Here is a 17193-nt window from a genome sequence, read left to right on the forward strand (position 1 = left end):
CATAGTGAGAAATGAGTAAATCAATCTTTTCATATCCTGCTACAGAGAGGAGCCGGGCCAGGCTTTTGAGTGCATTTCTGTGTACTTTATATGCAATTGTATGCCGAGATTGAAGGGCTAATTCAAAGAATTTTAATCACTCTGACAAACCCTCTTGCAGTGTCATCTTTTTTGCAAATGCCCTATAAAATGAATAGATGAGCAGTCTCTTTTTAGAGCATAATGGCTGCATTAGAATATGAGATGGATAGTAGATGAAAATTCTGAATCCTACATCTACGCTTTCTCTTTCACTCAGTCACTCTGATCTCTTTTATCAATAGTGATCCTGTTTAAAAGACCTTCCAGGGCACAGTGAAGTGTTTAGTTCAACCTCACATAGACAGAGCAATGGAAAAAGCAGAGGTGAGAACAATTTGAGCAATAAATTTTAGAATCACTGATGCAGGATTGACTGTTTCAGTACAGGATTAGCTAATGCATGATTTCATGCTCTAGAAGCAATAATAGATTTGTTTTGTTTTTGCCTTCAAATCCCTCCACCTTCATTGATTGCAACGCCACACCCTCCTACCAGTGACCATCATAGTGACAGCTTTTTTTCCACCAAGTGAGATCATGCCATTGGAGACTGTGAGTTGTTCTCATCAGGGTCAACCACATAATGCCAGTCAATATGTAAACAATGGTGGAGACAGTTTCTCATAGTCTAACTGACATTTTCTTGGCTGATGATTCATCTGAAGATGTCATCTCACAAAGTGTTTTCAGGGTGCTCTGTACTTAGAGAATGAATATTTCACTCCGTGATCTCTGTTCACCGCATTCACTGCCATATGCAGCGTATGTTAGTATCACAGGCTGTTCACGGCAATTGACTTCTTGTCTGGACTCTGGTCCACTGTATTCCTGACATCAGAACAGAAGTTCTTGTCTAAACAAACTATTATTGCTGACAGAATGGACCTATTTATTTTTATTTTTCATTTTTACTGTAAACTTTCCAGTCCCTAAAACACAAGCAAAACCCCTGAAGAAATGGAGTGAACATCAGAAGTGGCTCTGATCATGTCCAAACAAACCCTGAATCTCTAAAGATAACAGATAAAACGTTGTTTAATTTGTTCTCCACTGCTTTTTAAATACGATATTTCCTTCTCTAATTGGTGATATGCACAGATTTGAGCATTTAATTGCAATAGATGCACTATTTTCCTGTGACAGCCTACAGTAAAAAGAGTGAAAACACCCGTAAAATGAGTTTCAAAGCACTCCTGCAGCATCATCTAAAATGTTTATTCATACTGAATAGATATCAGCATGTGTCGTTGAATGTGTCAGCTGACAAATGATGAGAAACTTTAGTTTAGAGCTGCCAGAAATAAATATATTTCTATTTGATTTTTTTAAACACACAAATAAAACCACAAGGGTAAATGAGTATTCACCTCAAATTATTCAGTACAGGATGTTTTGGTTTGTGATGACACTTCCATTCGGTTTGCCCTGTGATTGATGTCAGAAGTCTTTCAAAACAATAATGTAGAATGCACCACCAGAATCCACCTGAACATTTTTGCAGTTAGCAAGTTGTTTTTGATCAGATGACAGATGGATGATTTTTATCAGATGGTGGCTACGTGCTACTATTGAGAGAACGATTAACAGGCGTTGTATTATTTACTAAACATTTTCGTTATCAGTATTGGGAAATAAGAAAACATATGCAGTGCTAATTCACTTACAGCCACAGAGTTGTTGTTGTTGTTGCTTCACCGGTAAACGTTTTAATATGCTAATGATGTTGTGTTGAGGACACCTCCACATAAGGAGTAAACATAGGCGCCTTGTATTTTATCCTCCTTTTGTTTGTTTTTTTGCTTCTTTAGATGGTGTCAGCTAAAGGCATGTTTCTGATATAAAGAGCCCTGTTACTGAAGTTACAGGAGGCAAAGGAGTTTCCTTGCTTTCATGTTGTGAGAGTGAAACCACAGATATTTTTCTGCTTTCTCCACTCGTGCTAATGTAAATGATTTGCATGGAGTTTGTCCCTGCTGATTAAGGCTGTTTGGACTGTTCTTCTTTGGAACCATGCCAATTGAATTTTCTGCCTTCTAACACGCTTGGAGAGTGGGGAATATGGTTCTCATTGGGGCCTGAGGCTTGATCTCCTTCTAGCCTCCCCCAGTCCTTTCACATCACTCTGACAATTAGTAAGCTCGACCATTCCCAAATGACACACGTAATTAAAGAGTTGGCATTATAATTACAATATGCTTATTGTCTGTTTATGGGTTCTGTGAAGTGCATAATGCACTTGGAGATTTCTTTGGTGTAAATGGATTTAGGGCTCTTAATATACTTGGTGGCAAATGTGATTTCATGTGGTTAACATCTTGAAAAACCTCCTTTATCAGCCCGCTGACAGTTGCTCGGTTTGTCACGCATAAAACACAGTTTTGGCTGAAAGAAAAAGGTGGCACCAGAAAAAAAAAAAAAATTTAGTCATGGGCTTTTAACAGGTACAACAGTAAATGCATGTTAAGTAAATGATGCAATTTATTTCCTTTTTCTCATTGCCAGATTGGCTGCCACGGGACCTCTGCCAGCTTTAAATAAGTGGTACACAGATGGTATTCACATGGTGCCCACTTGGTTACAAAACGGTCCCAGGGAATAAAGCCCTGCCACAACAACCATTAGGTCAGCTGGTGAGCCTGTTGCTTTTGCACTTTGTGTGTACAAATGGGTTAATGTTGTGTCATTGGGCCGAATTCTTTGGTTAGCACGGCTCGTTCTCCGGGCTCCAAAGTGAATTGAAGATGCACTGGTGAAGGCTGGGATAGAGAAGTAGGAGAGAGATCCTCTCCTCTCCTCTCCTCTCACTCTGCAGCTGTGCGGGTCTCCAGGCTCGCTGGCTTTTTGGAGAAGTGGTGAACTGTGTCATCTCCAGTCACTAACAACTAACAGCTGCAGCGCCAGCCGCTGCTGCAGATCGAGGGACAATGTGGAACCGATTTTCTAACATAGAGAAATAAATAAACAAACCCTGTGGAAAAAAAGAAACAATACCACAAACAACACACAGCTTATGCAAATGCGGGGAAATGTGTTCGGGAATCGATAAGCCCTATTTGTGTGCAAAGAGACTATAGGACAAGAGTGACCATTTTACCAGAGATCCACATAACCTGTGTGCGCTATTTTATTTGCAAGTGATACCTCAGAATATGTGTTTTTTTCTCCGTTACAGTATATGTCAAAGCTGCACATTATTAGTGTATTTGCTAGTGCGTGTACTCGTAACATACCAGATGTTTGAACTAAAGTTGAAGCAAAGTTTTAGTCACTTGTGGTGAGAAAGGAGTCAAACTTTTAGTGGGCTAAAGGTTGAATATCATAACAAACTGCACACTCACATAGTTAATTAGAGATATTTTTCAGGAAATAGTAAATCTATGTCAGCATCTTAAGCCCTTTTACTTTTGGTCTCATTTGCTGCTCTTATAAATTTGGGCATTCTGAGTGTGGCAAGAAAAATGAAAACTTAACATTGTTTAGCTTTTAATCCCAGTCACCTTGTAATTGTTTCTTTGTCATAAGCAGCTATTAGTATTGCTAGAAAATGGTAATGCTTTGAGAGACTCATCTCTTCCAGAGAATGGCTCTCTATCACACTCTCACATTCTTTTAAAAGGGAAAAGGAAGATGAATTTTGTCCATAAAGGCTGTATCACAAGGGCTTTTTATCCTAAATGGCTCTGGGGATTGTTATCTGTGGGAAGTGTGTCCTGCCTCCGTCGTGTTCAATCAAGTGTCCACTTAGCTGTGACTGGGAGTAATTGTTCCCAAGTGGGCCACACACTGACCTGTTAATGTCTGTGTTGACCCTGTAACCTTGTCAGCACGTCTTAGGGAGGAGTTTAAATCATGTGGATCTCCTCGGTGTCTTTACGCTACCGGGTCAAGTGGGCGTTGGTCCTGAAACACCACTCTCTTGTAATGGTCCCCGGTAGCATGGGTCAGCTAGGGGTGTTCCCAAAGATCGCCTCTTATTAAATGAGGTGCTGGGAGTGCTGTGACTTAATGGGTCAGGCCATTGATCCGATTCACCGCCAGTGTCCCAGTCTCTGCTCTGCGGCCCAGTCGGTGACTTGACTCTAGCTGATTTTAAGTTACACTAAACCAGAGAGCCATCTCACTTTGAATGTATCTTACTGAACCCTTCCCTTGAATTTCAGACTTTACACAGTACACATTCAAGGCAGCAGTGATGTTCACACATGGGCCTCTGCCCAGTCGGAAGATTTAAATAGTCCTGGGTGACAGAGCAAGCTTGAGTGTACGTCTAGAGGAGGATGAAATATAACTTTTAGTTGTTTACTCATAAAGTTGCTTACTCAGTTACATTCATAGAAAGCTATTTCTGATATTTTTGTATGATATATGGATGCACTGATATATAGTCTGATTATGAATTTAGGTCAGTTTTGGCACTGCCGACTAGTATTAGCATATAGATAAATAACCAGAAATTACTAGGATATTGTGGTCGAGTAGTATGTTATTTCTCGAAAAGGAGATGTCCTTGTTTACCAGGAACAAAGAGATAACTAAATAGATACAAAATAAAAAGACTGGAAAATATCATTATTAGCTATTGGCCAAATAGTTTTTTAAACATCAAATCATAAGAGCGCTTGAGAGCTCATGAAATCCCAGTCTATTTGTGATACAGCGCGTAAATCACATCATATTTGGATCTTCTCATGAAGTCTGAGTGCTGTACTTTTGATGTGGCAAACTTGGCAGCAATCCTTGGCCGAAGTCACAGACTGCCCTCTGTCGTCAAACTTGAAGTTAGGGGACTGTCTGAAAGCAAGTGCTTCAATTGAAGGGCATGGGGACACAATAGAGGAGCCATCAATCCATGAGGGGGGCTGTCTGTTGGGATCAACATTTTTTTGTGAGTAATGACAGGCATGCAACAGAGTAATCAGAAGGGTCTTATCTTGGGCCAATGGTAGGCCCAGGAATGTGGACGGCCTGTGGAAACAGCAGTCGCACTAATGGGGTTAGTTGAATTCCATACTGGTGAATTATGAGGAGCTGGGACGTTTGGGCTGTGGTTTGTTGTGTCTGGTTGGAAAGCTACACCGCTCCACACACAGAGTTATAGATTTGGTTTTTAACACACTTTCTCATAGAGCAGGCCAATTAACTGGGAGCTGCACTGCTTTGCTGTGTTGCTAGAGACACAGCCACATTAAACAGCAAACATGTACACACATATATCATGGGCCAACAAGCCACACATGCAGCCGTGACTCCTGTGACAGGGACAAAACCAGATGTAATCTGTTATGCAGCCTCATTTGCATGATCTGAGTTGTATATGGAAGTCATTAGCCTCTTTCCACTTGTTTATCTGGCTACAGATGAATGCTTTTGAGCTAAACAGGTTTTTAAATAAACTACATGCGTGTCGTGTTACAAGCTATTTTGGAATGTACAAGTGCTGTGACATTTATGTCAAAGACTATACAGTAATATAAAATATGTTACTCATGTTTCTGTTTTACACTCATCAAACCACTCAGAGTTGTGGCATTTTTCTTGTCATATCACGACGGTGATTAACGCCTATTACACAACCTTAATTATCCTTTTGTGTCACCTTGCTTATTTTGTTGTGCGATTTGGTCATGTTCTTTGCTGTTTTTCTTTTTTACATTTACATATTATAAAGTACACGCTGTATAAAATCAATTCAGCGTATTGTTATGTTGATATTGCAAATACTCAAAGGGAATATTGTAACATCTTTACTGGTTTAGGGTGAGACATAAACCACAGATACAAACACTTTTGATATTTTTCATTGTGTACCTGTCATAGTTTATTATGTGCATGTTCTGATATGAAAGGAAGATAACTTGGTATGCATATAGGCCAAGAGATGCCAACAGGAATCAGTGTGTCATAACTTAACAAATACCTGTGGCTGAAGACCATCACGTTTACTTTTGACATTCCTTATGTCATTTCTGTACGCGTGGGCTTCGCGGACCGGGGTAGGGGCTTTCCCCACCTTTCACTTCCTGTTTGTAATCTTTGTATCTTTCCCCTTCCTTTTCTCTCTCTCTCTCTCTGTTTGTGTCCTCTGTGTGAAACCCCCGTGGTCCTGCCTTCAAGACCGTAAGCTGAAGTCTGATTGGAGGAATGGCGTGCCAGTCGACCCTGCACCAGTGATCAGGGTATGTGTCAGTCCTCCCACTATAACTCTTCTCTTACTGCATACAGTAATGTGCCTGCTGTTTGTCTGTGAAGTGTCTTCAAAGCACTGTAAGATGTGACTTTTCGGCTTACGTGTTTCAAGCCATAATTTGTTTGAAACACATCCCAACAGAATATCGTCAGTTTTTTAGCAGTTTCACTGTTAGGCTTCACTGGCTACTAAGCACAGATGTGAATAATAGAGACACAAATAGTCCCGGAGAGAGTTTACTGTTTTGGGGAAAATATCTAATTTTAGTGACCATTATTGCAATTATTTTAAATAAATAAACTTCAGCTCTGCATCTGTGAGGACTGGTCCCAGGCTTCTAAACTGCTGCCCCACCAGATTTTGCCAGCAGTTTAAAAAAGGCTGCTCTTGTAAGTGGCTGTTTTCCCAGATGGAGAATCAGGACAGTCAATCAGGGGTACTTCACTACCCCCTATTCCTGGAGGTCCCAATTCAGACCTTTTAAATGGAAACTCTTAAAACAATGATATGATATTGTTCGATTCAAGTATGAAGGATAATAATACAAAAGTTTAACCATGATTTGGGTAACATTTTGAGGGTGAAGTTGTAATTCTAGCTGTTCTGGCCATTACAACCATTTAAAATGTCCTTATATTATCTTCTTGAAACAGTGAGGTGATTAACTGAATAATAATAGTTGACACCTGATTTTTGGATGAATTCAGAAAGAGTATAAAAGCATAAAAATTCACAGCTTCCTAAATATTTGCTGGTTTTCAGAGTCTTCTGTGAAAGTAGCTTAAATCTTTGTATCTTTGGGTTTTGGATTGCTGGTCAGACAAAACATGACACGTCCTTGAGCATCAGAACTTGATAATGGGAATTGTTTGCATTTTGTTAGAGATAATAAAATTAGCTGTTTCTCTGCTAGTCTGAAAGAATAACACAAATGACTGCTTTAATATATTTAAAAAAAAGCCTTTTCTTCTTCCAGAAAAATCCATACTTTTTGTTTTCGTGAATGTTATGTCCAGAAGTTTTTAGTGCCCCATTATAACAACAGTCTAAAATCAATAAATTGTTTAATATCTGTTAATGCAGCACGTCACGCGCCGTTTAAACGTTGCACCATCTGCTGCTTTCTGTTTGTGACTCTCCTTTGTTTTTTAATATCTTTGGTGTGAAGTAGTCTTTCCATCCCTCTTCTCACCTCTGTCTGCCCCGGGAGCCCTGATTGGCTGAACACTTTCTGCACTATAGTCTGGCTGCTTGCCAGCCATACTGCCAGTGGCTGCCGTGCCCCCTGATCAGAAGAGAATGTGACATTTGTGCAGAGGTAATGGAATCTGCGTGCAATTAAATCTCTGACTGTGAAGAGGAGTCTATCTCCTCCTGCTCCCCCCATCTCCTGCCATTCCCAGCAGCAGGGGGGGTCAGGCACGATGATGAAACCATCCCAGCAGGCCCCTTCGCTGCACTCTGTTTCCCAATCTCCATGTCAGGTTGTATTTTTTAACTTTGCCGCACTAGACCTGCCTCTATCTGGCAATTAATTGCAGAAAATGTCAGTTAGGAATCTCTCCAAATATTGTATAAAAATTAATATTCAATTAGAAAGATTACGTTACACGGCGGTAACATTACCAGCGTTGTGGTGAATACTGCTGCAGGTGACAGTTGTTATTTAGTCGTGAGCGTTGTTGGGTAGTTAAGCATGGTTGGATGTGTTCTTTTCTTAGACGACTGGCACAGAGCGAGAAAGAGAGGCAGAGGGCAGATTCATGCATGGATGAGAAAAGGGTCATATCTCTCTGCTCCTCTTTCTCTACTGGCCTGCCACTACACTTAACGCCTCATTTGTGGGCTTTGTGGCCAATGGCTTGAGTCTGCTATCCGTTGCCATAAAAGGCAGTTTTTTCCTCTCTGCTGATGGGGCACTTGCTTGTGGGTTAATACTAGACCCCCACTACAGGCAGACTCATATCTAATGGATAATGGATATGCATATCCCCATCAGGACTGCTCATAAACATAAAACTCGCTGCTGCCATTGTATTGGTGGAGCTAGCTGAGAAGAACAGAGCAGCACCATGTGAGCATTTCCCTTGAACTTGTGTAGGAGTAGTTCATATCTGTGTTCCTTGTCCTCACAGGGTGGACCGAGATGCAGGATATCCAGGTCAAGGTTTGGCTAAATCCTCCCTTGTTGTTCACACCCTGTGTAGGTCTGTCCTAAAGGCACAATCTAAGGCTATACCTCCCTGCAGATCGGCCACTCGATCAACTACATAATGTGATTATTGAAATGGGAATTCATCTTCCTGTTCCTTCGAACAATGAAAGATTACAGTTTATTTTTTCACGTTCTGCTGCTGAGTGTCAGAGCCCAGCTTTAATGTGACTGGTTTCCTGTCACAGTTGACTCTTCTTTTCACGTTCAGCTTTCTCTGGTAATGTATTTTGTCATGATGAATTATTAATATCAGCGCTGGTTGAAGGGAGTGTTGTCTCAGAAAATATGAGAGTCACTCTGTTTCTTTGTATTCCTGCAACCAAGGGTTAATTTACACCAACAATCAAATGAACCTTCCCGTTTCCTTGCTGCCGTATGGATCGTGCTGAAAAGCTGCTGGTCTTAACTTTATTCGCTAACATCCTGCTAAACATCAGAGAGAGCCATTCCTGTTTTCCTCTGTTACAGATGGCTTTGGTGTGTTTTGCGATAAAGAGAAAAAGGCTTTGCTCGGAGAAGGAGACAGAAGAGGCTTACGCCATTAGTGTCATTCGAATGGTGAATTAGATCAGACTGACAGATAGATGCGGAAAATTGTTTTAATTGTATAATTATCTCTGGTTAGCCACTTATGCGGAAAAGTGCTGTGATGTGGGTGAAGGCCAGGGAAGAGCACATTTTGGCCTTTATGTGCTTATTTTGTCTTTGCACAGCAAATGAACAACAATTGGGGGTCCTAAGGATAAAACATAAACACACCCAAACGCACAGACACTCACACTCCCCCTGGGCAGGTTGAGACGTGTTCATTGAAATGCTGCCCTTTAAAGTAATGTGTCTGGCCAGTGAGCCTTCTCCTCAGGCAAAGAGGAAGGCGCCTATAACTGTCTGCTGAAGATGGCACAGCTTAGCACAAGTGTAACAGCTATGCACAACATTCGGAGGAGAAGGAGAGGCTGAATATATTTGTGGCATGCCTAACCGCATTCAGCTGATTTCTGATCGGATGCAAAATAGTAGACTACGCGCAGATGGCAGTAAATATGTGGCTTAATAACTGCCGCCTGCTTTGTGCATTTTTTTCTTTTGTAAAACATTCCCATGAAAGAGTTTGCATGAAGCTCCTATCTTCAACTGCCAATTTGGTTGGAAAATATTGCTGTTTTAAACAGTGACGACTTACTGTTGCAACATGTGCTGCTGCGTAGCGTCCGATTTATTAACGTAGTCCTAATTTGTTAATTCTTTTTCACTTAGATCATTATTTTAATAGTTTTGGACAGAAGCAATCTACCATTCCATCCTTTGGGCAAACATTGTCATTACTGTTGAAGTGTCAGCTGCTTTTACTGAATACTGCTGCTGTTTTAAAGCTTCTGTAGAGGTCTTGGGTTCAGATTTAAAGAAAATGTCCTGATCTTAATTCCAGCAGACTTTATCATTGAAAGAATTTGATGCAGTTTTCTAAAATACCTAATGCTCTGTTTGGTGTCCTCTAAATGTACAATTTTTATTACATTTTCATAGAGATAAAAGCATCCTGGCTGTAGCATATAGTCTTATTTTGACAGATCAGTTTCTGAGTGATTTTTTTTCTAGCCCGGTGGGCAAAGCTAAGCCCAGGCCAAACACTGATGCGCTGCAGTCAGCAGCTGCATGCCATTTTCAGCTCAGCTCATTCAAGTGTAATAAAACAATGCAAGAAGTGCTGGAGGATTGCGGCCCTGGATGCTCTCGCTCTTGAAATAGGACCACCTTTCGGGCAACCGTATAAACAGTAAGGGGAGCTGCTATCCTGTGAGTTTCTGTCGTTCATTTAATTCATCGGGCGTTCCTGTTCCTGCTGTGTCCCCGATCAGAAATATTTGATTATGTAACAGGCCTGGTGGTTTGTAATCGTATCAAGAAAGACCTTCAATAGTTAATCAAAAAATGAATGTTTGCACACTGCACCAGTCTCGAAATCCACAGCGATTCATGGACTGCGAGCTTGTCATGTCTCAGTTGTTACCTTCGTCATGCTCCGTTGTTCAGTTGCATCTCCTGTTATAATGCACAGGGGATTAGCAGGTAACAAGGCAGCAGCACTCCTCTGAGGATGTTGCGCGTGGCTTTGAATGTCTCACACAATACAACATAAATGAGGCGGGGGGTGGGTGTCCCACCAAATGGTGATTTCCCAGCTACACAGGGAGCCTCCTCCTGGATAATGTGGTAATGAAAGGTGACAGGAAGGACTCAGGGTCTGGAACGAAGCCGGGGCAGCTGGTCAGAGCAGGAGTATAGGAAGTAGTGCGCACCCGGGCTAAAGTGCAGCGAGAAGCAAATTAAAGCTCATATCTGCCATCTCCCTCGCCTCCCTGCACTTTCCTGTTTGGACTTGAAGGTGATTGGGAGCCAAGGCGGTGACAGTTGACGGAAGCTGCGCGGAGGAGAGAGTATTTATTTACAGTGAGATGCAGCGATGCTTGTTCAGGATGCGGTTTCACGCAGGATGTGCACCCCCTTCTCCACCACCACCACCACACACACAGACACACACCTCCTCCCATCTTTCTCATCTCCACCCTTACACTACAATCCCCAGGTTTGATCAAGAATGGGAAGTGGGTTATTGGAGAGGAGGGGCTGGCCTGCTGCAAGCCAGGCAGCCTGCATTGTGTAAGAGGCTGGGTCTGGATCCAGCCAGCAGAGAGCTCACTCAGCATGTCTTCCTGCCTAACCCAGGAGGTGGTACCAAAGTCAACATGGGTCACTGAAAAAAAGGAGTGTGTGAAGCACTAAGATTGTATTGTGTGACAGAGATTTTCTTGAGGTGTTACATAATCTAATTAAAAAAAAAAAAGGCAGTGAACAAAACGGAGCCTGTGAGAAAAGCTTACATTTAAAAGAGTGTGTGTTTTAAGAAAGTTCAAATGAGTGTGTCAGGTTCCCTTCCAGGAATTCTACCTTGTAAAGCAGGGGTGGGCAGGTAAGGGTGGGGGTGGGGGTGTAAATCCCAATAATTACACTGTACACTGGTTGAAGTGCAATTACCATTGTTGTCACCCTATAATACACTATTCACTATTTTAGTAAACTGCTCATTTTAAAACATGCAAGTGTGTGCAACATCCTTTCATACCACCCAGGAGGAAATATCCTGAAACTATTAGTTGATTAGTCAGATAAAAGTGAACCTGCTGCAGGCACACCTTTTTTGCTTTTTCATTAGATTCCAACTTCGGCTTTCGTCTGGTAGGATATCAGATGGTAAGCATGTGAGTGTGTTGAAAAGGTGAGCCGTTCTGATCTCTGCTCACTAGCTGTCATGTCGGCATTAATCCGTCCAAAGTTTCAAAGGCAGGTTTTATGACCCGCCTTACGGCCTCATCTGTGTGGACAGCAGCATCTAAACTCTGGAGAACCTGCCACATAAAATCCACATCTGTTAAAGCCTAAATTGTAAAACAGCCCCCACATGTCCAGGCAGTGTTGAGTTAATAATATACTTAAAGTACAGCTCCCTGCAGCAACGGCAGCCATTGTCTTACATTCGCTTCTTTGGGCAAGACTTACAGCTTTTTGAATGCCTTTTTGGACCTTCACAGACTATTTGTTTTTTATTTTTTTTAATGTTTTTGACAAGTAAAGTTTAGTAGTCAGTCTTGTAGATTTATCAAAATTGAATTTGTAACAACCAAGTGCTGAAACCAACTGAATCTACTTTTACTTGTAGTGTAGTTAAAGATCAATATGAAAACGACAGACAATTTTTATTAAATCAGAAGTAGGATTAGAAAGCAAAAGCAAGTATTATTCTCAGTCTTGAGGTTTGCCACCACTGTCCAATATATAAAGGATGATTAACACATCTGTGGGTGATGCAATTTAAACAGCAGTTGTCATTACAGATACACAGTTGCTACACACACGTTTGTCGTCACAGTCTCTAAAAGAGGAAGTATTGCTTCTCCTCGCTGGTGAATTCAATCATTGCTTCCATCAGTGCTCTCAGAAGTCAAATGTACTGCGCGTTAACAAGTGCTTTCTGTGCTTCTTTTATCCCCTTTAGTTAGCCGTGTGCTAGTCATTTCTGTCGTGGGACACATCTTCAAATCTGTGAAGGTAGCTATTGACCTGACAGGAGCAGCATGTGGATGTGACTCACATATACAACAACATAAATTTCAGTACTGATTTGAGGTTTCTTCAAAGGCATCTGGCAAATAACCTAAGGGAGAACCACAGTGCGGCAGTCGAGGGGGAAAGATACATTTAGAATAACCATGAAAAGCAGACATTGTTGGTGGGAGGGCAGATGAGTAATGTAAGATAACCAGTTACCACATAGTTCTTTTTTAGGTGTCTCGTGTCAATGACTTCAGAACGTTGAGGATTTATTTAAATTAACAAGGTACAATTGACAGAAAATACATTTTAAATGTTATGTGACTCAGTAGCTAGAGCTATCGTGTATTCTACATGTGTTTGATAAATTGGTTTCACACAGTGAAGTAAGTGTAGGCACAAGTAAAAAGCTAAAAAAGTTTGATGTCAGAAAGCTTTTTATTGTTATTTTTACTTTTGGCTCTGTGTGATGTCAGGTAGAGGGGATATTTTTGATATTGTCTTCTAACAAAGTACAACTGTGGCTATTACTACAGGTCCACCCACCCGCTATTTATGACAGTTGGGGGGAGGGGTACATGAAGATTATTTTGAAGTGTACAAAAACTGTTTTACTAGAGAATAAGAACAAAAAATATGCAGCTCAAAATGAGCAGAATTGTGAATTAATTAAAATTAGTGAATTAAAATTCACTAATGCATTACAGCACAAGTGATTTGATCTAAAAGTCTTGACATAAATAGGCAATGGCTGAAAGTCTAGGACTTTCTGTCTGTGCTTTTGTAATATCTGTATTTATGGGGGTAAAAAGAATTTGCAATAGCAATATACTGCAAAGTTTATTTCCATTCACAAACCAAACATTCCCTCTTTAAAAAAGTGTATTTTAGCAACATTAGGAAGTTCAAATAGTCATATAGTATTGTTAAATGCTTTTATCGGGTCGGCAGACTCAGCAACAACACTTGTAACTGCTCTAGACGCAGAGGGAGCAGTCTTAAAGTGTTTTTATTCATCTATGGCAGTGTATGTAATAGATGATGACAGCCTGGTCACCTCTTCCTTCAATTGGTTTGGATTTTCTATTTACTGCTATACACAATGCTGTGTATAGTTGGGTCTTAGACTAATTGATGTTTTGGAAGATGAGTCCAATTGGATGAGTCATTAGGCCTATTACCAGAGTTTTATTAAATGCCCCCACCCAAAAGGGGGGAAAAAGTCCGCTCTGGAATATTTCCTTCCTAGAATAACAGGCGCTTGGATTGGTAAAAGGCAGATAATATATGTGTGAGATTGATCAGTGAGTAGCGACCCCATTATCTCCTGAGATGTTAATTACACTGTGCTCAGCTTGCATGTCAAAAGGCAGATAATTGAAGAAGGTAAAAGATGTGCCACACTTTATTTATGCTTTCACTTGCTGGTAGAGGATTTGCTCTCTCTTGTATGTCCTCTTCCCGCCTCATCTTTCTTCTCTCCCTTTTTTGTCTGCAGTGTATTTATTCTTCGGTAATATCACATTGTCATATAGCTGATACATTTTTGGAGTTATTATTCACAGTCCTCACTGTGACAGATGTTCTGTCCTGTCTCTATGTCACAGCTGTCTGCAGGGGCTGTAAAAATCCTAAAATGATTTAAATGAAATTACCTGAATTCAAGACCTTTAAAGGTTCTTGTATTTAGATGTTAGATAAATAGTTTTTTTGGACCTCCTGAAGATCTCTGTGCTGCATCCCCCCCCCCAATTTTTTATGTGTCACTTATGCATGTGGACACATTGATAATTGCAATCTGTTTCTCAAATCAGCAAAGTGGAGTACAACCTCTTACAGGCCATCAAACTGAGGGAAGCTGCAACTTCTTAAACCTTATTAAATGTCTTAAACGTCATTGCCAGTTCTAGCTGTTTAGTCTTGGATTGTGATTCATGGAAAGTAGCTTTGCATGATTCACAGTTCAGAATATTTTCTTATTCATCATTTTGGAGCCCACCAGTTTTCTTTTAAGCAAACTCTCATCTGATCGGTTACCCTGAGATAACCATATTAATTCTCTCATTGGCTTCGTACAGGTCAGTGAGCAGAAAATAGCTGAAAGTGAGTTTAAACCAGTGGTTTGCAGTTATTGCTCAATTCTTTGACCTGATTTCATGAAAACCTGGTCATGGTTACTAGGAACATTCACCACACCATCAGTGTACATTTGTTAGAAAATAAATAAAGACATTACAAGTCCTGTTTAAAATTAGCTGTGATTTACTGTACTAGGATAATGCTGTGTAAAAATACACATGAACCATATATATATGCTTGGGCTGCAGTGGCTACAGCTGTTAAAGCATGAGCCAGAGTGTTGGAGAATGACAGACGAGTAAAAGAATGATGATGGAAACATTTTTGGGTGAGTTTTAGTACTTTAATCCGGCACTGGAATTACAGCATCTGTCCAGCGCAGTCTTCCCAGGTATACATTGAGATGAGTCTGTGAGAAGCAACAGAAACTTATTTGCAAAAATACTGTTGCTATTGTCTTTTTGTTCTTTCTTTTCTTTTCTTTTTTTTTTAAAACATTGTTTGTGTCTTCAGCGTAGTTCCCCCCACATCTGAGCACACGGTGTCTGTAAACTTCCTATTGACATTGTATAAGCCATAGGGGACATTTTGTATTTAAAAGAAAGGAAAAAAAAGTCTTGTTTGTTTTTCGCGTGCTTATAGAGATAGCGTTTCCTGTGGTTTCCTGTGGTATCTCTGTGTGCTGCAATTTACAAGTGCACGTGAATGCCGTCTGCACTCCCAAAAGTGAGAAAGTGCACATACATACACACACACATATACGCAGCTATACATACACTCTGATGTTCTTTTCTTCTTTCTGTGTTGTCATCTTTGCTTGGGGCGGAGCCTCAAGCAAGTGGTCAGGCTGTGGTCATCTGTCTTTAGGGCTGATGGAGAGCAGCATGATTTAGTGCATCACCTGGTGGACACTGTTAAAAATGAGCCCCTTAGATGACATAGTTAGACATGTTTTTTCAGCTGTTGTCTACTTTTATGCACTTTTCCCCCCCTTGCCTTACGTGGGTGAAATTCATTTAATCTTTGAATCAGAGTTTACAGTGACATCATCGGTGCAGAGAATAAGCAGCTGCACTGACGGGAAAAGAAGGAAAATTCACCCCTTTATGAAATTGTGTTCGAAGGCAAAGTTGAAGGTCAAGAGGGAGTTTATAGTAGGACTTTTTTTTTTTTGGAAGTGTTGAAATAAGAGAGCTGCTTAAAAGCCCACCCCTTCCTAACAGGAAACCCAGTGCAGAGATGAAGCCATGGGGTGTAGCGCAGTTTCACCTTTGCTTTGACATCTTCTGGCTTTTCTTTACTTTGTCTGACCAATATCTGAAATCCATTAGCATCTTCCTACTTGTTTATGTGTAGGCCAGGAGGCTCCAGGAGGCAGACGGTGAACTTCATTGAATTTAAGGTTTTTATGGTATTAAGTTGAAGTGTCTTTTTCTCATTTTGACCACTTTTTGTGTGCCAGAGAAAGACCTCTGATCTCTCAGATGCTAGCAAGCTGTATTTTGCTGTGGCAGTGCAGCCTTATCTGCGCTTGAGGTTTGTACTTTAATGGGCTTTATTGATCTAAACAACATCAGGGGTTGCGGTGATGTTATTAAGGCAGAGATAACTTCTGTGTAATTCCACTCCAACAATATATTAGCCTTTTATTGGTCTAAATAACTTTGCCTTTTAGACAGTAATGCACCAGTAAGTCACAGCAGCTCTTCATGTCGGCAGGATCTTAATAAAGCATTTCCTCTGGACATCCTGCTGCAGAGAGAGTGAAAAACGACAGGTTAAAAGGCATGCTGGGAAGTTTCCATGCCATCACTGTAAATTATCTCTTTTGAATACATAAATAAAACTAGAAGCGAGCTGTGAACAGGAAGGGGTGGAGGTGGGATGGATTGGTGAAAGTTAATACAAATATCTTCCAACACTCTCTGTTTCACACATGGAGGTGCTATAAGGAAAAACATAGGATGTTCCAAAAGAAGCCAAACTGGAATACGTGCAACGTCATGTAGGCAGTAGCCGATCAGTGTTGTGTGCATGTGTCTGGTTTTTCTTTTTTTTTCTTTTTTTTAAGAATGCTTCTATGTAATTTTTGAGGACAAGTGTAATTTAGATTTATCTACATTTGTGTTTTCATTTGAAATTTTGAGAGAAAATATATACATAACATTACAATTGTGGTCATTATTGTAGTAACAGTAAAAAAATACAGTCTAACTCAGTCATTCTGCTTAACAGAATTGATTTAGATGCAATTAATTTATAAAACAAATGCACGGTTTGATTAAAAAAAACAGAGTAGGGTTTTTTTGTGGCTGCTACAGGTTTGGAAAACTGTTTATTTCTTTATGTATTTTTGAATAGTTATTGACGCGTTGCCCATGGTGCATTGTGTGTATGCAAACTTATTTAATGGACAGTTGCAATATTTTTTTCCTTTCAAGGGCAGAATGCTGTATATCTAATATTTATATGAAATAACGAAGCCATTTATCTAGAAGTGTATTTTCCAGGGGTTGGGGGT

At 40.5% G+C, this 17193-nt stretch overlaps 1 protein-coding gene across 7 annotated transcripts in view; it reads left to right on the forward strand.

The window, feature by feature from the left end:
• foxp1b (forkhead box P1b) overlaps positions 1–17193 on the forward strand; it is a 156822-nt gene that overhangs the window by 11583 nt on the left and 128046 nt on the right. For 6 of the 7 annotated variants that reach the window (XM_085455797.1, XM_085455798.1, XM_085455799.1 and 3 more), the window contains exon 3: positions 6196–6257. The exons of the other annotated variant lie outside the window; for it this stretch is intronic. The gene's annotated coding sequence lies outside the window, so the exon portion shown is untranslated. The remainder of the gene's footprint in view (positions 1–6195; positions 6258–17193) is intronic. 7 annotated transcript variants of the gene reach the window in all.

Source organism: Copadichromis virginalis, linkage group LG5 (genome assembly GCF_057382275.1).
Source record: "Copadichromis virginalis isolate Kocher_CV1m ecotype Utaka linkage group LG5, C_Virginalis_male_GT1.1, whole genome shotgun sequence".
Lineage (NCBI taxonomy): Eukaryota > Metazoa > Chordata > Actinopteri > Cichliformes > Cichlidae > Copadichromis > Copadichromis virginalis.